General features: G+C 43.2%; 1 protein-coding gene across 1 annotated transcript in view; it reads right to left on the reverse strand.

Annotated features, from left to right (window-relative positions):
• Positions 1-2,027: 2,027 nt before the first annotated feature.
• The window catches only part of PDE1C (phosphodiesterase 1C), a 593,630-nt gene continuing 577,043 nt past the window's right edge, over positions 2,028-18,614 (reverse strand). Inside the window, exon 20 of the transcript XR_001719169.4 lies at positions 2,028-2,122. The gene's annotated coding sequence lies outside the window, so the exon portion shown is untranslated. The remainder of the gene's footprint in view (positions 2,123-18,614) is intronic.

The raw sequence follows: 18,614 nt of genomic DNA on the forward strand, positions 1-18,614 counted from the left end.
CATAATTGGTGAAGGAGGGCACCATAAAGTCTTTACAAAACCAAAAGCAATTACAGGTCTATGGATAAGAGGATAGTATAACCACCAGCAGCAATGTTTACAAAGGGATCTTTACTCAGAAAACACAGTCTCACTTCATCCTATCAGATTTGCTGTATGAACACAGAGTACACCTGTAGCCATGTCTGCAGAGATGCTCGATAACTTCTGAGGCTACTCTGAAAACCTTCATCGTTACTGACTTCCTGGGTTAAGGAAGAAAGTAGACCAGCTGTTGTGGAAATAAAAGCCTTGGGTCTAGCTTCAACTATGTGATGCCAAGCAAGCCCCTGGAACTCTCTGAGTCTGGTTCTTTATCTTGAAAATGAGGATAATAATTCTTACTTTGCCTTGTTCATAATTTGAGAATTAAGTAAGATAATGGATGGCAAAGAGCTTCGTAAGCTAAAACGCTCAATCCAACTGTAACATAGGATAATTTAAAGACACCTTCAGAGTTTGCACGGTGTTTTTTCTATTGCCAAATCCCCATTGCCTGAGTATTGAATGGGCTGCAATTATGAGACTCAACTCACAGCATCTGAAAGACTTCAAGTAGGGGGATCCCATCAGTTATATGGCCTTAACTGAAAGACCGGACTTTGTAATAGAGTCCCAATCTTAAAAGAGCATATACAGAATGGTGAGAGGCAAAGCTAGACAAAACATAACCAACCCTGGATATCACTGGGTGACCTGGGTGGAAGCCAAACCTCCCTCACTTCCTTTGTCCCCTGAGGACTTTTTCTGGCCAGGTAAAGCAGAAATTTCATGATTAGCATTATATTTCAATTAAAATAGTTCTCAGAGCATTGTGAACAACTTCCCTCCAAATGAATAATAGTTATATTAAGAAATTAAGGGAGCCAGGTGCAGTGGCTCATGCCTGTAATTCCAACACTTTGGAAAGTCGAGGGGGAGCATCACTTGAACCCAGGAGCTCCAGATCAGCCTGGGCAACACAGGGAGACTCTGTCTCCACAAAAAAATTAAAAATAAGCTGGACATGGTGCTGTGCACTGTGGTATCAACTACTCAGGAGGCTGAAGTAGGAGGATTTCATGAGCCCAGGAGGTTGAGGCTGCAGTGAGCTGTGATTGTGCCACTGAATTCCAGCCTGGGCTACAGAGTGAGTCTCTATCTCAGGAAAAAAAGAAACAAAAGAAAAGAAATTAAAAGCATTACAGGGTAGCCCATTCAGAAAGAAGGCTCAAACTAAAAGAGGTTTCTTTAATGGAACTGGCAAAGCAGTTGGCCATTTGTTCATTCTGAAGGCATCTACCAGGAACCCAGGCTACCTGAAATGAGGAGGCCCTAGATGTGCAAGACTTAGCGCTCTTTCAAAAGCTTCACACAAAGCCTTTCTTTAAATCCTAACACCCTTTAAAAGCAGTTGGCTGAGATCACACAGCCAATTTCTAATGCCTAATTATCACTTGAAAAGGCAGAGGCTGGTGTGGAAGGATTGGGGAAGAACCATAAAGGACTCAAGCAGTGTTTCCTTTTAAATGCAATTAAGTGAATTTTCCCTGTGCTGTCCAGGTTGTTTTCTTAAAACAAGGATAGACTGAGATCCCATGTGGTTGTGAAAATAAGTTAGCAAAGCAATTATTTTTGCTAGCTGAGAATAAGAGGCTGGTTACATGATGGATTTTGTAGAATCTCTGTCATCCTGTGTAAATGAGGCTCCCTTGCCACTCGTAATTTGTAAGTGTGAAAGTGTTACTCAAAAATCTCCCCAAGGCAGGGAGTGAATGCGCAGAAGATGCATGAACTGAGAATATACTCTGCCAGTTTTCCTGGACAGGCAATTGCCTTTGAACTTGCTATAATATATTATGTCTGCAGAATTCAGAACATTATAATGGCCTTCATTCTTGACCCAAAAATCAGGGCAGAACACTCTCCACAAGTAAATGTATTTATGGGGAAAACAATGTGTTATTTGAAATGAGCTCTACCTTGGACACTCCAAGCTATCAGCTTACCTTCCTGAAGAAGAAAAGGATAGGTGTATCCTCACCTTCAGTAGCAGGTCCTTCCAGCAAGATGAGACTCCTCCAGGGAAATTGCAGAAGACTTCCTGAGAAGGAACAACAGAAAATAGAAGACAATTTTGCTTATCCTGGAAAACGTGGCTCTTCCATCTGATGTCAAATATGTATTTTGAGCGTGGAACAAAGAGTATAATACATATCCTCGTGTTCTTATAATTATGTTAGGGTTTCAGAAAAACAGTATATACTTTAATATCCATCAATCAAATCATATGTATTTTATTTAAAGGTACTACTTAAATAATGCCTTTCAGAAAAGGAAGACTGTGCTCTGAGCCCCTGCATTTGCTCAGTCTTTTTCCCATTTCATCTCATTTGATCCTCAAATTCAATCATGAAAAAACTAAGTACCCAGGGAAGCTGAGATGGAGAGGAAGCCAGGAAGAAACTCAGGTCTCTGAACTCTTAGCCTAGTGCTGTTTATATAGTGTGAAACTATTCTGAAAATAGGGTCCAAAAACACAGGAGGTTAAAGAAGGAGATCATTCCATGATCCAGAAAGAGTAAATTATACAAGTGCTTTCTGATGGTTTTCTCCACCCTCTCTCTCAATTTTTGAATGAGTAAGTACATTAATAAATATGTTCAACTTTCCAGTACTCAAAATTTAATCATTATTCTCAATCCTACGTTTTAAGGAGGTGATAAGGTTATTTTTGTCTTCCCCCGCCCCACTCCATCCTCCATATTATCCATTCTCTACACTGCAATTAAAGTGACCCTTTTCAAACAAATATGAGCAAGTGGGAGCCCTCCTGAAGATCTTCTCCTTGCTTAGAATAAAGGTAGAGATCTCAAGCCTGGGCCCTGCTTCCCCCCACCCTGCTTTGGATTCCAGTGACATTGGCCTCTGCCATGGCTGGGGACCCTCCTCTCCCTTCCCTCCTACCCATCCCCTACTCTTTGCCCCTCACCACACAGTGAAGATCTGCTCATCCTCTAAAGCTCAGCAAAGTGCCACTTTCTCGAGGAGAAACTCTTTCTTGCCTTCTTAATTAGATCAGGAGAAACCTGATCACAAGCCATGCTAATCTTTTTCTCCATAGTTCCTACCTCTTCTTGTGATCATCCATTTGTATAACTGGTTAGTGTTTGTCTCCTCACTGTTGTGTAAGGTCCATAAACACAGGGATATCAACTGGTTTTGTACCACTTGTCCTTTGTACCTGGCATAGGGTTTACCATGATGTAGATGATCAAAAAATCTACAGTGAGTGGGTGAGTGAATGAATGAATGAATGAATGAATAAAAAGACTTTGTAAGAAGCCAAGCCTAACAGCCTAAGTTTGCCTTACCATTTGCCTAATTGCAGGAACACAAGGTTACTTACTCTGATAATAGACTAGATAGTCGCTATGGAGCCGAACACAAATGTCAGCCACAGGAAGGTGGTCTGCTTCCTAGACCCATTGTCTCCTCTGTGGCACCAGGGAGTCCTCCCAATATGCAGCCCATCTCCCTAAAAACAGTTCCCTGTCCATCAAATCCTCCTACTCTCAGGAGTCAGTAGAGGCAGAGAGAGCAGGGGTCAGCTGCTTGCCCACCTGAGGGATCTGGTGTCATGGCTTCAGAATGCCATGGCCAGCTGTGTTAGTCCCTTTTCATGCTGCTAATGAAGACATACCCAAGACTGGGAAGAAAAAGAGGTTTAATGGACTTACAGTTCCACATGGCTGGGGAGGCCTCACAATCATGGTGTAAAGCAAGGAGGAGAAAGTCACATTTTACATGGGTGGCAGCAGGCAAAGAGAGAGAGTTTGTGCAGGGGAACTCCTCTTTTTAAAACCATCAGATCTCATGAGACTTATTCACTATCACGAGAGCAGCAAGGGAAAGACCTGTCCCCGAGATTCAATTACCTCCCACCAGGTCCCTCCCACAACATGTGGGAATTCAAGATGAGATTTGGGGGGGACACAGCCAAACCATATCATTCTGCCCCAACCCCTCCCAAATCTCATGTCCTCACATTTCAAAACCAATCATGTCTTTTCAACAGTACCCCAAAGTCTTAGCTCATTTCTGCATTAACTCAAAAGTCGACAGTCCAAAGTCTCATCTGGGACAAGGCAAGTCCCTTCTGCCTATGAGCCTGTAAAATCAAAAGCAAGCTAGGTACTTCCTGGATACAATGGGGATACAGGTATTGGGTAAATACAGCCATTCCAAATGGGAGAAATTGGCCAAAACAAAGGTGCTCCAGGGCCCATGCAAGTCCCAAAACCAGCAGGGCAGTCAAATCTTAAAGCTCCAAAATAATCTCCTTTGACTCCGTGTCTCACATCCAGGTCACGCTGATGCAAGAGGTGGGCTCCCATGGCCTTGGGCAGCTCTGCCCTGTGGCTTTGCAGGGTATAGACCCCCTGGCTGCTTTCACAGTCTGGCGTCGAGTGTCTGCAGCTTTTCCAGGTGGATGGTGCAAGCTGTCAGTGGATCTACCATTCTGGGGTCTGGAGGACAGTGGCCCTCTTCCCACAGCTCTACTAGGTGGTACCCCAGTAGGGGCACTGTGTTGGGGCTCCAACCCCACATTTCCCTTGTGCACCACCCTAGCAGGGGTTCTCCATGAGGACTCCACCCCTGCACAAACTTCTGCCTGGGCATCCAGGCATTTCCATGTATCCTCTCAAATCTAGGTGGCAGTTCCCAAACCCCAATTCTTGACTTCTGTGCACTCGCAGGCTCAACACCATGTGGAAGCTGCCAAGGCTTGGGGCTTGCACTCTCTGAAGCCACAGCCTGAGCTGTGTCTTGGCCCTTTTTAGTCATGCAGAGCACCAAGTCCCTAGACTGCACACAGCAGAGGGACCCTGGGTCTTTCCCACAAAACCATTTTTCCTTCCTACGTCTCCAAACCTGTGAGATGACGGGTGCTGCAAAGGTCTCTGACATGCCCTAGAGACATTTTCCCCATTGTTTTGGTAGTTAACATTTGGCTCCTCATTACTTGTGTAAATTTCTGCAGCTGGCTTGAATTTCTTCTAAGAAAATAGGATTTTCTATTGTCAGGCTGCAAAATTTCCAAACTTTTATGCATTTCCCTTTTAAAACTGAATGCTTTTAACAGCACCCAAGTCACCCCTTGAATGCTTTGCTGCTTAGAAATTTCTTCTGCCAGATATTGTAAATAATCTCTCTCAAGTTCAAAGTTCCACAAATCTCTAGGGCAGGGGTAAAATGCCACCAGTCTCTTTGCTAAAACATAACAAGAGTCACCTTTCCTCCAGTTCCCAACTAGTTCCTCATCTCCATCTCAGACCACCTTGGACTGGATTTCATTGTCTATATAATTATCGTCATTTTGTTCAAAGTCATTCAAAAGTCTCTAGGAAGTTCCAAACTTTCCCACATTTTCCTGTCTTCTTCTGAGCCATCCAAACTGTTCCAACCCCTACCTGTTACCCAGTTCCAAAGTCACTTCCACACTTTCGGGTGTCTTTTCGTCAGTGCCCCACTCTACTAGTACCAACTTACTGTATTAGTCTGTTTTCATGCTACTGATAAAGACATACCCAAGACTGGGAAGAAAAAGAAGTTTAATGGACTTGCAGTTTCACATGGCTGGGGAGGCCTGGCAATCATGGCAGAAGGCAAAGAGGAGCAAGCCATGTCTTACATTGGACGGCCACAGGCAAAGAGAATTTCTGCAGGGGAACTCCTCTTTATAAAACTGTCAGATCTCATGAGACTTATTCATGATCACAAGAACAGCATGGGAAAGACCTGTCCCCATGATTCAATTACCTCCCACCAGGTCCCTCCCACAACACGTTGGAATTCAAGATGAGATTTGGATGGGGACACAGCCAAACCATATCACTAGCCAAGATGAGGACCTCACAGATGCTGAAGTTGGGGAGCTTCACTATAAGAGGTATGGGGCAGGGGGTGCTGTCCTTTGGCATCTAAGGCATCTGCTTTATAAGATGCTGGATTATCACCCTATGTTCTCACCCAATTGGTTATGTAGCATGAGGGAAAAAAGCCAATCATAGCTGATATTTGAGAACTAACCTAATGACAAAAGAAAAACAAATTGTTGGGTTCATCATGTAAAAATATTCCAACAATTGTAATCATTTGTGGAACTATTTATTATTAACAATATGTATTATTATTGTTATTATTGCAATAGCAATTAGGTTCCTCATTAATTATATGTAAAGGCCTTTTTTTTTTTTTTTTTTTTGAGGAAAAGTCTTTCTCTGTCACCCAGAGCAGAGTGCAGTAGCACAATCTCAGCTCACTGCAACCTCTGCCTCCCAGATTCAAGCGATTCTCCTGCCTCAGCCTCCTGAGTAGCTGGGATTACATGTGCCCAGCACCACGCCCAGCTAACTTTTGTATTTTTAGTAGAGATGGGGTTTTGCCATATTGGCCAGGCTGGTCTCAAACTCTTGACCTCAAGTGATCTGCCTGCCTTGGTCTCCCAAAGTGCTGGGATTACAGGTGTGAGCCACGGCACCCAGCCTGTAAAGGCATTTTTGTCCAATTTCTTTTCTAATCATAGAATAACCCTCTCTGTATTTTGAGTCTGTCTTCTCCATGTGTTGACATTATAGCCCAGATGCTCACAGCTTATGCTGGGCAACCTTGAACTAGTAGATGTAACTTTCATTCTTCTTGACCTTGGGCCTACAGAGTTTTCTTCCATCCCATTGGCTATAACCCATAGTCCTGTGCATTTTAGAGTTCTGAGAATAAATGTCCCCTTGTGCACTAAATACCTTAACAAGCTGAGGTAAACAGGTATGAGACTCATCAGTACCTAAATCATCCCTACTGTTCCATGGGACTTCTAAGAGAGTCTGCTGGTAGTGTGGCATTAAGGACCCTGTGCCTACTTGTGCATAGCCCATGCCTACTTGTGCATAGGTCTTAGAAGAATTTGTATTTGCCATGAGTTTTGCTGGGACCTCCTGTTACAAAGATCCCTGATCTTTTGATGGTTTTGCTGGACAGCTAAGGACCAACTGCGTGCCTCATTGCTGTTATCCTGGCAACCATCCTTTGTTCTTTGGTGTCTTTGTGGCTGGATCCAGGGCTGATTAAGGTGAGGCAAGTGAGGTGTCTGTGGTGCAAAGTGGAAGGAGGTGCTCATGTTCAGGGGCATATAAGTGCTAGCCTTGTCTGACTCACATCTTCCTCTCTCCTAAAATTTTAGTATCTTCCTACCCATCACCTTCCACAGCCTTATTTTCATTCAGTTGCCCAAGTTATTACCTATGGGGCCAGATCCTGCCCACTATGAGCTCTCCAGGTAGAGAGTACTAAGAGTTCTCAAATTGCACAGTTCTAATACGCACAAATATGCAGACAGAGAGAGAGGGTCAGCTATTACCATGATTTAGTTAAATAACACCAGCCCCACAATAATATGGTTCACATTTCAGATACTATAGTATCTAATACTGACATACTGATCATATATTAACTGTGAGTAATTACATAAAATATGAATTTTACTGATAGCTCTTCAGTCCATAAATAATTGTGCAATAATAGATGTGCACCATGATCATTGACCACATGTCACTTTTTCCAGAGTCTGAGGGTGAGTGGTCACTATGCATCTGTTATTTAGTTCCTGCACAGACAGCAAACCAAGTAGTTATATTGCTTTCTTGTCTCCTAGTGTTAAACCCATATGGCAGTTTATAAATAATTGAAAGAAGGGATTGGCCACAAAAAGGAAAGCACAGGAAAGAAACAAAAAGTGATAATGCTGAAAGTGAAACAGAAGTAGAAGGTAATGGAACTGAAGTAGAAGACATGGCCACCTGTGGGCATGTTGACACTGCCACCATAGGAGAGACCCTCGCTGCAGAGCCAGAGGAACTTAATGAAGACCAACCTACCAAGATAAATGAGACTGAAAAAAATGAATTTGTCGAGAGGAAGTGACACCAACCAAAATTTCACATAAAAGAGCTCTTAAAGATATTCATGCAAAGCATAAAATATTGGAAGCTGATCCAAACTTGGAAACCTGACAATTTGCCAAGACACAGGAAAGGCACTTGCTCTGTATTGTAAGTTATATGGCAAGAATAAGGTCAATGATCTTCAAGTTACTCTTGATTAGTTTTTGCAAAGAAATAAAACGCTTCAATTCTCAATGCCTCTAAAATTTTAAATTACAAGTTACAATGTACTAAACATAATTTTTACTATTTTGAATTTCTTTATACATTTATTTAAAAAGTTAGTGAATGTTTAATATTTTCATAAAAATTTTTAAGATCACAGAACAATGGTAATTTTTCCAATGGATTATTAAGGTCACTTTGCACAGTTTCAGCTTGAACTATCCTATTTAACAGTCCCAAAATACCATGCAAAGCAAAGGTTGCCTGCCTTTAGCCTTGGGAGCCAAGCCAGAGTGTGTGAATGTTTGCCCTTGGGTGGGGGGCAGAAGGGAAGGTAGGGGAAGATTGCATCTCATCAGTGGACAGAGAATCCAGAAAGTAAGAAGAAATATTGATTAGAATCCAGAGAATGAGGCCCCAAGTTGGAAGCTAGGAAGCTAACCAATCAGGATAGAGGACAAGGTAGAAAAACAAGAGAGAAAATAAATAAATATTAGTAACAAAAAGACCAAAAATTAAGCAGTTTCTCAATGCATTAGCTATACCAGTTCTGGAGCTAGATATGCCTAAGGCTTTGCTTTTATTCATAGTAATGAATACTTCTCTGCTACAGAGACAGGCCCTTAAAGGATCTAGGGGTCTTTAGGAGTCTATTTCTACTATTTTAAATCCTCTTAATGCGGAAGGAGAGAAGGTGATCTCCGCCCTGGGCCAGTAGTCTAGGACCTGAAATGGACGTCAGAGTCTTCAAAACTGGCTGGTATCTACAGTGGACAGAGCAAATGGAGAAGCAAAGAGAAGAAATGTCACAACCAAATTGCTTTCAAAAATGATGATTTAATACAAGGATATGAGAGTAGGTGAAATAGCAGGTAGCATGGCCTTCTTACCTATGTGACCCCCTGAGGTTCCAGGACTTGGCTTCTGGAGAATATTAATACAGCCCTGGACTGAAAGCATACTCTCGCTGTATGGGATCTTGGTCCCAGAGCACCAGGTGGACTGCACGGTCATGGGCATGGTGGGACCAAAGGAGTCCTTCCCCACAGAACATCCAGCTCCACAGGCTGCATCTTTTTCTGGAACCTCTGGCAACAGGCAGAGGGATAGCCCAGATTGAGACTAGGAGGAAGGCTTGGAAAATGGGCCCACCAGGAGATTGATGGGAGAGACAGAGAACCTCAGGATGCATGGATAGCAGATTGAGAACACTTGGCTCTCCTCTGCTACTCACAGGTCTGAAGACAAGAATGGAAACCACAGTGCATACAAAACCTGGCCCTCTCTGGACATAAGAATTTATTTTGTGACTCCCAGTTAAGCGAAAAACTAGGAAGGCTCCCATCACTGTCTTCCTGGAGTTTGTGGGTAATGGCTCAACTACATCTGAAGGGAAAGGAGGTCAGAGTCTCCAGGCTGCTGTTGGTTTCTCTTTGGGGATATGAGGATCAGCACCAGAGTGCTAGGGGCTGGGTACATGGGGCCCCCATTCATATGTCCCTGTTGCAGGCAAACACTGTGAAATGAAGAGGGGGAATCCCTGTGTACCAACCACCTTCCCATAGGAACTGGGATCCAAAAGGTGGGAACTCAGGGCACACACCTGGCAGCTGGACATGGGTGAATTATTATCATGCATGACCCTCTGCAGCCCTAGTTGCTGCTAGGCACCCAGAGTTTTTCCTGTGCTCATCATAGGTCCTGGGATCACCTCAGGGGGAAGTGTCTGAAACACCCTACAGAGTAAGTAGAGTCAAGGTTGTCTCCTCCCGCATTCTGGAACCAGGATCTTAATACCAAGCAGACCCTCAGTTACCAGCATGGGACTGCCAAACTTCAGCACTGATGCAGGCAAAGGCAGGCTGAGAGACAGCCAGGACGTTTGAAAGAAGTATCTGAAGATGGAAAAAATAGGAGGTAGGATAGAGGCAGGGGTTGTCTCCAGTGTTACATCCAGGTTGTGCAATCTTGATTGTTGAGATCCCTTCCAATATTTCTTTAACAACCTACCAGAAATGTTTTGACAAGAATGCTTCCTGAAGGTAGTCTGGATTTCTCTCCTCCCTGAACACTCTATGGCTCCCAGCCATCCCTAGTACTCGAGATGGACCTCGCAAGTGAGGACTCCTTAAGTCCTGAGACTTCAGCTTCATTAACTTCCAGGAAAATCTGCCCCTAGCTGGGCCCAAGAGACAGACAGCTGCCTGTCCTGTGAGGGGAAAGGGGCTGCTATAATCCTGAGCAAGTCGACACCTGTTTCCTTTGCTCTTTCAGGAAATTCAAAAAAGGATTTTTTCCACTGTTTTTGCAGCGCAGTCTACATTGTCCTTCAACACTGAGCAGCTGAGTACAACTCTCATTACCCTGGTCAATGCTATTATAATTTATTGGTGCAATGTTCTCACAAGTTCCAGGACACAAAGATCTTTCCTTGACATAATCCCTCCATGCTCTCCCCAGCCACACGATTCTCTCCCCATCCCCTCACAATGCATGGCCGTGTGGCTCTACATTTTGTCCGACAGACAGTAGCTGGAATAAAAATAAATTCCACACATTAATTTAAATAAGCCCATTGGGCAGATAAAGTGTTTGGGCATACCAGTCAATATTCATTGCCTAAAGCTTCTACTCCGAAAGAAACCAGCACCATGGCCAATGCTGCTCTACCCTAGGCTCTTCTATCCCACAGGAAAGCATCTTGTTTCTATTGTCAAATGTTCGGGGGATTCTTTGTTCAAAGGAAATCATACTTAGAAGTCTAATGTGTAGAACACATAAAAGCAGAGGAGCAAAATTGGAATAGGGGAGGTAGCCCCAAGTCTGCACCCACCTTACCGCCCCCCTCAACCACTGCCTTCATCTAATGGCCTTTAAGGAAAGCCCTAGGGCCCTTCAGAGCAGGGTCAGAAAGCACCGCACTAGGTAAGTAGGCAGCTCCGAGCTTCCTTTCCACTGCCTACATCGTAAGCGTCTCGGCTCACACTCAGCCCCAAGCCTCCTGTGTCGAGTGGGATGAGGGTTTTCATTGTGTGGGTAATGTATGGGTTTTAATATTCAAGTTTGCAGTCTCTGTCTTTGATATAACCTGTGCATTTCTGAATAGGAACAATGTCCCTGGCGACTCCTCACTCGGAGCAGCAGCCAAATCTGCAGCCGGTCTCCTATAGAGCAATGCAAAAAGCCAGCAATAAAAAAACTCAATAGCAAATCAACAGGGTGTCGTTCTTGAACAAATGCACATTCATAATTTGTAACTGTGTAGTTATAAATCCCCTCCTAGAGCTTTGCTCTAACGACCCAAAACAGAGGATGCTTTTATTTTTTTCTCCATTTGGGTATTTGGTGAAGGAGCAATGTACATTTGCCAGGAGTACAAATATTGATACTTTTTAGTACCTTAACGCCTTGCCTCAGATGCCATGGAGTTACGAAGAATCAGTGCCTTGTTTTACCAAACACTACCTCTGAAATAAAGTTCTTCTTGGCTGCAGATATAATTTCAGAGAAAAAAAAGAGTATTTTTGATTTGCCACAAGAGGTTTAAAAACATAGGCCCCATCACCAAATCCTCAGTGGCATGATTGTATGTGTGTATGACTGTATGTGTGTACATCTCAGCCCAAAATGTTCTCTCCAATCAATGTTAACTACATAATGCTTGGCAAAAGGGAGAACATTCCAGGGTCCCTTGTATCTGAAGCTCAGCCCTTATTGAAAGGGGAAAAGGAAGAGGTCAGCAGGAAGACAATTCTAGAGCAGAGATTATGTTCACCATTCAGAAATGATCGACCCTCAACAACAGAGCTCCTGTTATCTTGGTACTTAAGTTTGCAAATGACATTCAATTATTTGGAGCAGCACTGATAATAGAATTCCCTAAAATGACAGAAATGTTCTATGTCTGTGTTGTCCAATACGGTAGACACTAACTACCACACTAACTACTTGAGCACTTGAAATGTGGCTAGTGAGACCAAGGAACAAAAGGTTTAATTTATTTAATTAATTTAACTAGCCACATGTGGGTACTGGCTAGTGCATTGGGCAGCACAGATTTGGAACATTAAGACACTAATTTGGGAGGTTGTGGATGGACAAAGAATCAACCATTCAGGCAGTCAGTCTGAGTATATAGAAACCAGAGATTTGAAGTTGCAAGATACCTTAGCATCCTCATGTATCAGAGACAGTAGGGTTTAGGAACTTCATGTTAAATGCTAATCAACATAATGGAATTTGATAGGAGTAATAGCAATACTTGGACACGCTGTCATCAGGAAGTTCAACCCATGTACAACCACCTGCTGAGATGGTTTCGGCCTTGAAAGAGCCAGGCTAAATGTCCAGCCACTTTTGTGGTTGCACAAAGAAGGCTGAACCAAAAGGGGCTGGAAGGAAAATAATATTCCCTGAATATCTACCCTGTACCAGGTGCTTTCACCAAGGGACTCTCATTTTATCTTCACAACAATCCCACTCCCAGAGAGCGGGAAGGAGATAATGTCTCAGAACAGTAAATGCTCAAGACTTAAACAGAGATTAAGTATAACTCTTATGGCTCAAACTCTGGTCATATTTGCACCAGAACCCCTCAGAAGGCATCGTGTCTCTCTTCTGATAAGGGCTTTCTCCAGTGGACCAGCTCCATGTTCGACTCCCTTCTCTTACTTTTTCCCTTCCATTTCTCATCTCCTCCCAATGTGCTTCCATCTCACCCCTGGTGAGCTCAGCTACCCACCCATTCTCTCCACCCCTGCTGCAAGCTCCAGGCCCCCCATCTTTAGTTGCTATTGCAGGCACCTTGCTCCCACTTCATGCTCAAACACATTAGTTCTGAAACTAAGGTCTTGTCAACCTGACTGCTTTTATGGTCTTTAACTGAAAGTTCTATGTTCTCCTGATATAAAATGTAATAGCAACATTTATTCAACAAATACTTATTGAACACCGGGCTAGACACAAAACAGACAAAGTGGTAAAAATGTAGACAAGGACCTTACCTGCAGAGCTCACAGTTTACTTTTGGACAGCTGTCAAGCAGGAAAGCATTCAATTATGTATTCATACACGCTTATACCGGCTACACTGGGGCTATGAGAGCTTATAACAAGGGAGCCTGACCTATCTGAGGGTGGATGGAGCTGTTAGGAAGATGTGCCTCCAAGGAATGATGTTCCACCTGAGATCTGAAGAATGCACGGGAGCTGACCAGGTGAAGAAGCAGGATGGTGGGAGGGGAGAGCTGTTTCAGGTGGTGGGAAGGGCAGGTGTTAACCCCCTAGGAAGGATCAAGGCTTCTTAGAGGAACTCAGAGTAAGCCAGCATGATTGAAGTGCAGGAAGCAGGGGGATGGTATGAGATGAGGTGGAGGGTCCTTTAAATTAGGAAAGTTCTCAGTCTTTACTGTTTATCCCTCCGGTTCGTTTTCAGTTTTTCTAGGGCTCCTATCACAGAGAATCTGACAATTTTTCTCTCCTGAGTGTGTCATATGTTTTCTCATATCTTCATCCTTTTCTTGTGTCTTCTGGAAAGGATTTCTGGGAGAATTTCTCCACCTAATCTTTTACTTAACTCATTTATTCTTTGCCTTTACTCATTCTGCCCTTCAACTCATCTGTGGAATTCTTCATATCGGCTATTCTATTTTTCTCACCCAATCCTTGTAATAACTGCTCATTCCTGCCTCATGCCACCAACATCCTCAATTTCCTTTCTATGATGCTTATGATAATAAAAATAAGCATAGGATGATTCTTTTAAAATTGTATTCTGCCAGGTCCATTAGATGTACTTCATCTGTGTTAAGTTTTGCAGGCTGACACCTCTTGGTTGGTTGGTTTGTCCTCCTCAGGTACCTTCCACTTTTCCCATATATGAGTTCATATTCCCTGGGGTGCAAGAGCTAACACAGCTGAGAATTTGTGCCTAGGGAACAACTTTGGCCTAAGTCAGGATGGGCCCCCTCCTGATGTTTCAGGGAGTTGGTGGAGCCTGCCTGGCACTCTAGTGTCAACTCAGAGGCACTAAGTTCCATGTGCTGGACCTCCCCAAGTCACTCAGAGCCTGTGAAAATCCCTTTATTGCCAGCAGTGGTTCCCCCTATCCTGTTTGTAATAAGCTGCTCTCAGGATGGACAGACACACCTGGGAGAGGAGGCGGAGTCAGGGCAGTCAGGTCCTTCCACACCTGTTGTCCTCTGGGCCCCACTCCAGCCAGCCCTGAGCCTTCACACTTCCCCACCATGCCAGTGGATGCTGCTTTTATTCTGCTACAGAATGGTTATAAAGTAAGAAATTATTCATATCGGATAATAGGGCTGGGAGAAAAAGGAACACAAAAATTAAGACACTTTTCTTTAGTTAATTCTCGTCTACAGCATCCTGGCCTCTCTGGCTGCTCCTCTCCGCTCCTGACCCCAAATACATACACGCAAATCCACATATGAAGCAAGCTCCTACCACCCTCAGTCTCTCTGAGCATTTCTTACTGCCTTTGCATCATTTTATTAGATTCTTCCACCTCCTTCTTACTTCTATATCATCTCAGGGTCAGGGTCAGGAAAAGAAGCTAAAACCCCACGCTAGCTTGCGATCTATTTATTTTTTATGTCTGAACTCAATGGTACAGATAGAAACAACTTTATATCTGCCCTACCTCTGCTTTCAAATACATTCTGCCTCAGTGCTGTTATCCTGGCAACCATCCTTTGTTCTTTGGTGTCTTTGTGGCTGAATGCAGGGCTGATTAAGGTAAGGCAAGTGAGGTGTCTATGGTGCAAAATGGAAGGAGGTGCCCATGCTTAGGGGCATGGAAGTGCCAGCCTTGTCTGACTGCCATTTTCTGCTCTCCTGAAATTTTAGTGTCTTCCTACCCATCACCTTGCACAACCTTTTGCCCTATCTATGTCCCCTCACCTCTTGATGACAACTTGGAAAGATGCTATGGCTCTCCAAGCACTTCTACTTACAAGAAAAGTCTCAATGTGGTCATTAAGACTGACTTTCAGGCATTAAAATATTTATCCAATATCATCCGAAATTCTGATCTGACAGCCAATCCAAAGCATCTCCCACCTGCTGTCAACCTTATGGGGGAAGGGCATTGATCGTTCTTTCCCGATTCTTGCTCATTCTTTCCTTAGCCCAGTGCCCCACAGCCCAGGCTCTGATTCTTCATAGAAATTATAACTAGAAGTTTCTAGTAGGAAAGACTGAGAAACCTGCTAAAGTGTCTTATGACAGGAAATAGCAGCTCTAAATATCTGCCACATCCAGAGAGCACAATATCCTCTTCAAAACCTTTTTCTTTTCCCAACAGCTTTCTCCAAAATACTTTTCCTCTTGGCCTCTGGACTTTACTCTTTGATAGACATATAAGGTGGGCTATGTGCTAAGGGTTGCAAAACTGTTTTGGGACCGCCCTTTCTGAAAGTCTTATATCGGTGAATTAGCACTCTGAAATGCAAGGGTATGTGCCAAGTATTGTTTTTGCTTTCTTTGTGGAGCCTCAGCCCATACAGAGACAGGAAAATACCATTTAAAAATCCTATGCCATGGGCTACTATATATAAAACACAGGGCATATGGTAAACATTTAAGGGTTCCCTTCATTCCTTTGGACCTAGCACAGACTTGTCTGGGAAAAGTGTAAGCCTTGCCACCCTCATCTCCCACTTGTGTTGCACAGCAACGCCCGCCACCTTGCCACCCGCATCTCCCACTTGTGTTGCACAGCATCCATCTCTCCAGGACCACAGGGGTCTCTGTGGCCTGCACAAAGATGATCCTGATGGCCATCGGGAGGTACTGGTAGGTATGAAGGGAGCTCGCTGTACATTGCTGCTTTCATCAGCCACAATACAGGCAAAGAACAGTGGCCTTGGCCCTAAAAATGAGTCCTCACAACATGATTTATTGCAATTTCTGGTAAAAGACCATCAAAAGGATGAGACCCAACCAACTTTTTTGGCACGAAAAACTTGTGGCAGCTAAATGGGGCATTTCTTACCAAAAGGAGAGCTACAACTGAGAACTTCCTGAGCTCACCCCAAACATAGACCCTGGGATGGTGATGTTTGTCTACCAAATTATGAAATGCTAGCAGATCACTTTGTCCATTTGGTTCTAAGGACTGTCCATCAGGAGTGAGGGAACGCTCATCAACAATCTTTGAATGTTGAAGTAAAAAGGGATTGGATTGTTATCAGTGCCAGGTTCCTAGTGTGATAAGGTACTATAGCTATGCAAGATGTTACCACTGGGGGAAACTGGGTGAAGGGTATATGGGATTTTCTCATATTACTTCTTACAGCTGCTTATGTATCCACAATTATCTCAAAATTAAAGTTTTTTAAAAAGGATGGGAGATAATCAAGTTTAATGCCTTCTATTTTTTGGTTTGTTTGTTCTTACTGGATTTAGAGTTACATCTAACTACCCTTTACAGGTTACTTTTTCTTACAGAAGCAAAGTCTGTTTTAAAAAAGAGAGAGAGAAAAATCCCAAAAAATAGGAAGAAAAACAAAGGTAGAACAAATTATGCTTATTTCTACTTCATGAATTTGATGATGGTATACATTTTGGTGCATTTGTTTTCACGTGACTTTTACAGAGTTAAAAATAATACTCTTTTTGTTTCTTTGTCTTTTATAGAAATAGGGTCTCACTCCATTGCCTTGGCAGGCGTCCACTGGAATGATCATAGCTGACTGTAGCCTCAAACTCTTGGACCCAAGCATTTCTCCCACTTTAATCTCCCAAGAAGTTGGGACTGCAGGTGTGCACCAACATGATTATTTTTTTTTTAATTTTGTAGAGATGGGGTCTTGGTATGTTGCCCAAGCTTGTCTTGAACTCAAGTGACCATCATACATTGGCCTCCCAAAGTGCTGGGATTATAGGTGGGAGCCACTGCACCTAGCAAAATAATACTCTTAATATTGTACTTTTGTATATTTAATTGTGTATTATGGCTTTTAAAATTAACAATTGAGAAAGAAAACAGCAGCCTCTTATATCGGGGGCTGGCCAGGCATTCACAAGCAGGCCTTGGCATTCTCCTGCCGAACAGGAACAATTTCACAGAACACAACCGTCAGACAAGGCCACTCTGTGTCCATGATATGGACCTAAACAGAAATAAGACCATTCGTAGTCATGTCTGATCACAGACAAAACACAAACATTCTCCAAACCACCAAATAACCAAAGAAAGTATCCCTCATCTTGGCCAATATGAGTGACTGTTGTTTCTCTATCAATTACAGCTTTAGCTTCAGTCTAGTCTTCCCTCCTAGGTAAGATTTATTAAGATGCGGCCAGGCACAGTGGCTCATGCCTGTAATCCCTGCATTTTGGGAGGCTGAGGCAGGTGGATCACCTGAGGTCAAGAGTTCGAGACCAAACAGGCCAACAGGATGAAATCCCATCTCTACTAAAAATACAGAAAATTAGCTGGGTGTGGTGGCAGGTGCCTGTAATCCCAGCTATTCGGGAGGCCTGAGGCAGGAGAATCACTTGAACCCGGGAGGTGGAGGTTGCAGTGAGCCAAGATCATGCCATTGCCCTCCAGCCTGGGCAACAAGAGCAAAACTCTGTCTCAAAAAAGAAAAAATAATTTTTTAAAAAAAGATGCTCAGTCTTAGAATTCCCCTTATTTTCTGGCAGCATCCAATTCAGAACAAAGCCATAGTCCTCAAAGCCCTTTCCAAATAATTCATCGCAAGCCCAAATTCTGTAAGTCCTTTCTAACACCTTACTGAGACGCCCCACATTTCTCTGTGGTGCCCATTCTCCCTTGCTGCAATGAGTAATAAGCTTAGCTTGTTCAACTACAAGTGTGTTTCTGGTGGCCTTTTGCTGGAGGGCATCGAAACAAGATTATAAACATTCAACTGAGCTATGGCACATGCATCTTCATTCTCCTTTTTAATAGTTGCATTATGTTCCATTCAATGAATGGCCCATAGTTCATTTGACTCTAATGATAGACCTTCAGTTATCCTTCAGGTTCTCCATTTTGTAAATACCACTGTGACATGCACCTTCTTACATAAATATTTCTGGTGATTTCCTCAGGTAAAATTAATAGAATTCCCAAGACAAATAGTTGGACATTTTTTGATGCATATTGTCTCTCTCTTCATTTTATAGAGGAGGAAACTGAGAAACAGATGGAAAATGACTAGTCCAAAATCAATAACTATCTAATATCAGGTTCAAGACAAAGATTTCCTGACTCTAAACACAGCTTTCTTTAATTTTTTTAGACTACAATGGGAGATGTGTGCATATAAATCAATAAATTAAGAGTTTCAGCTGGGCACGGTGGCTCATGCCTGTAATCACAGCAGTTTGGGAGGCCCAGGCAGGAGGATCACTTGAGGTCAGGAGTTCAAGACCAGCCTGGATAACATAGTGAAACCTC

Source organism: Pan troglodytes, chromosome 6, assembly GCF_028858775.2.
Source record: "Pan troglodytes isolate AG18354 chromosome 6, NHGRI_mPanTro3-v2.0_pri, whole genome shotgun sequence".
NCBI classification, from domain to species: domain Eukaryota; kingdom Metazoa; phylum Chordata; class Mammalia; order Primates; family Hominidae; genus Pan; species Pan troglodytes.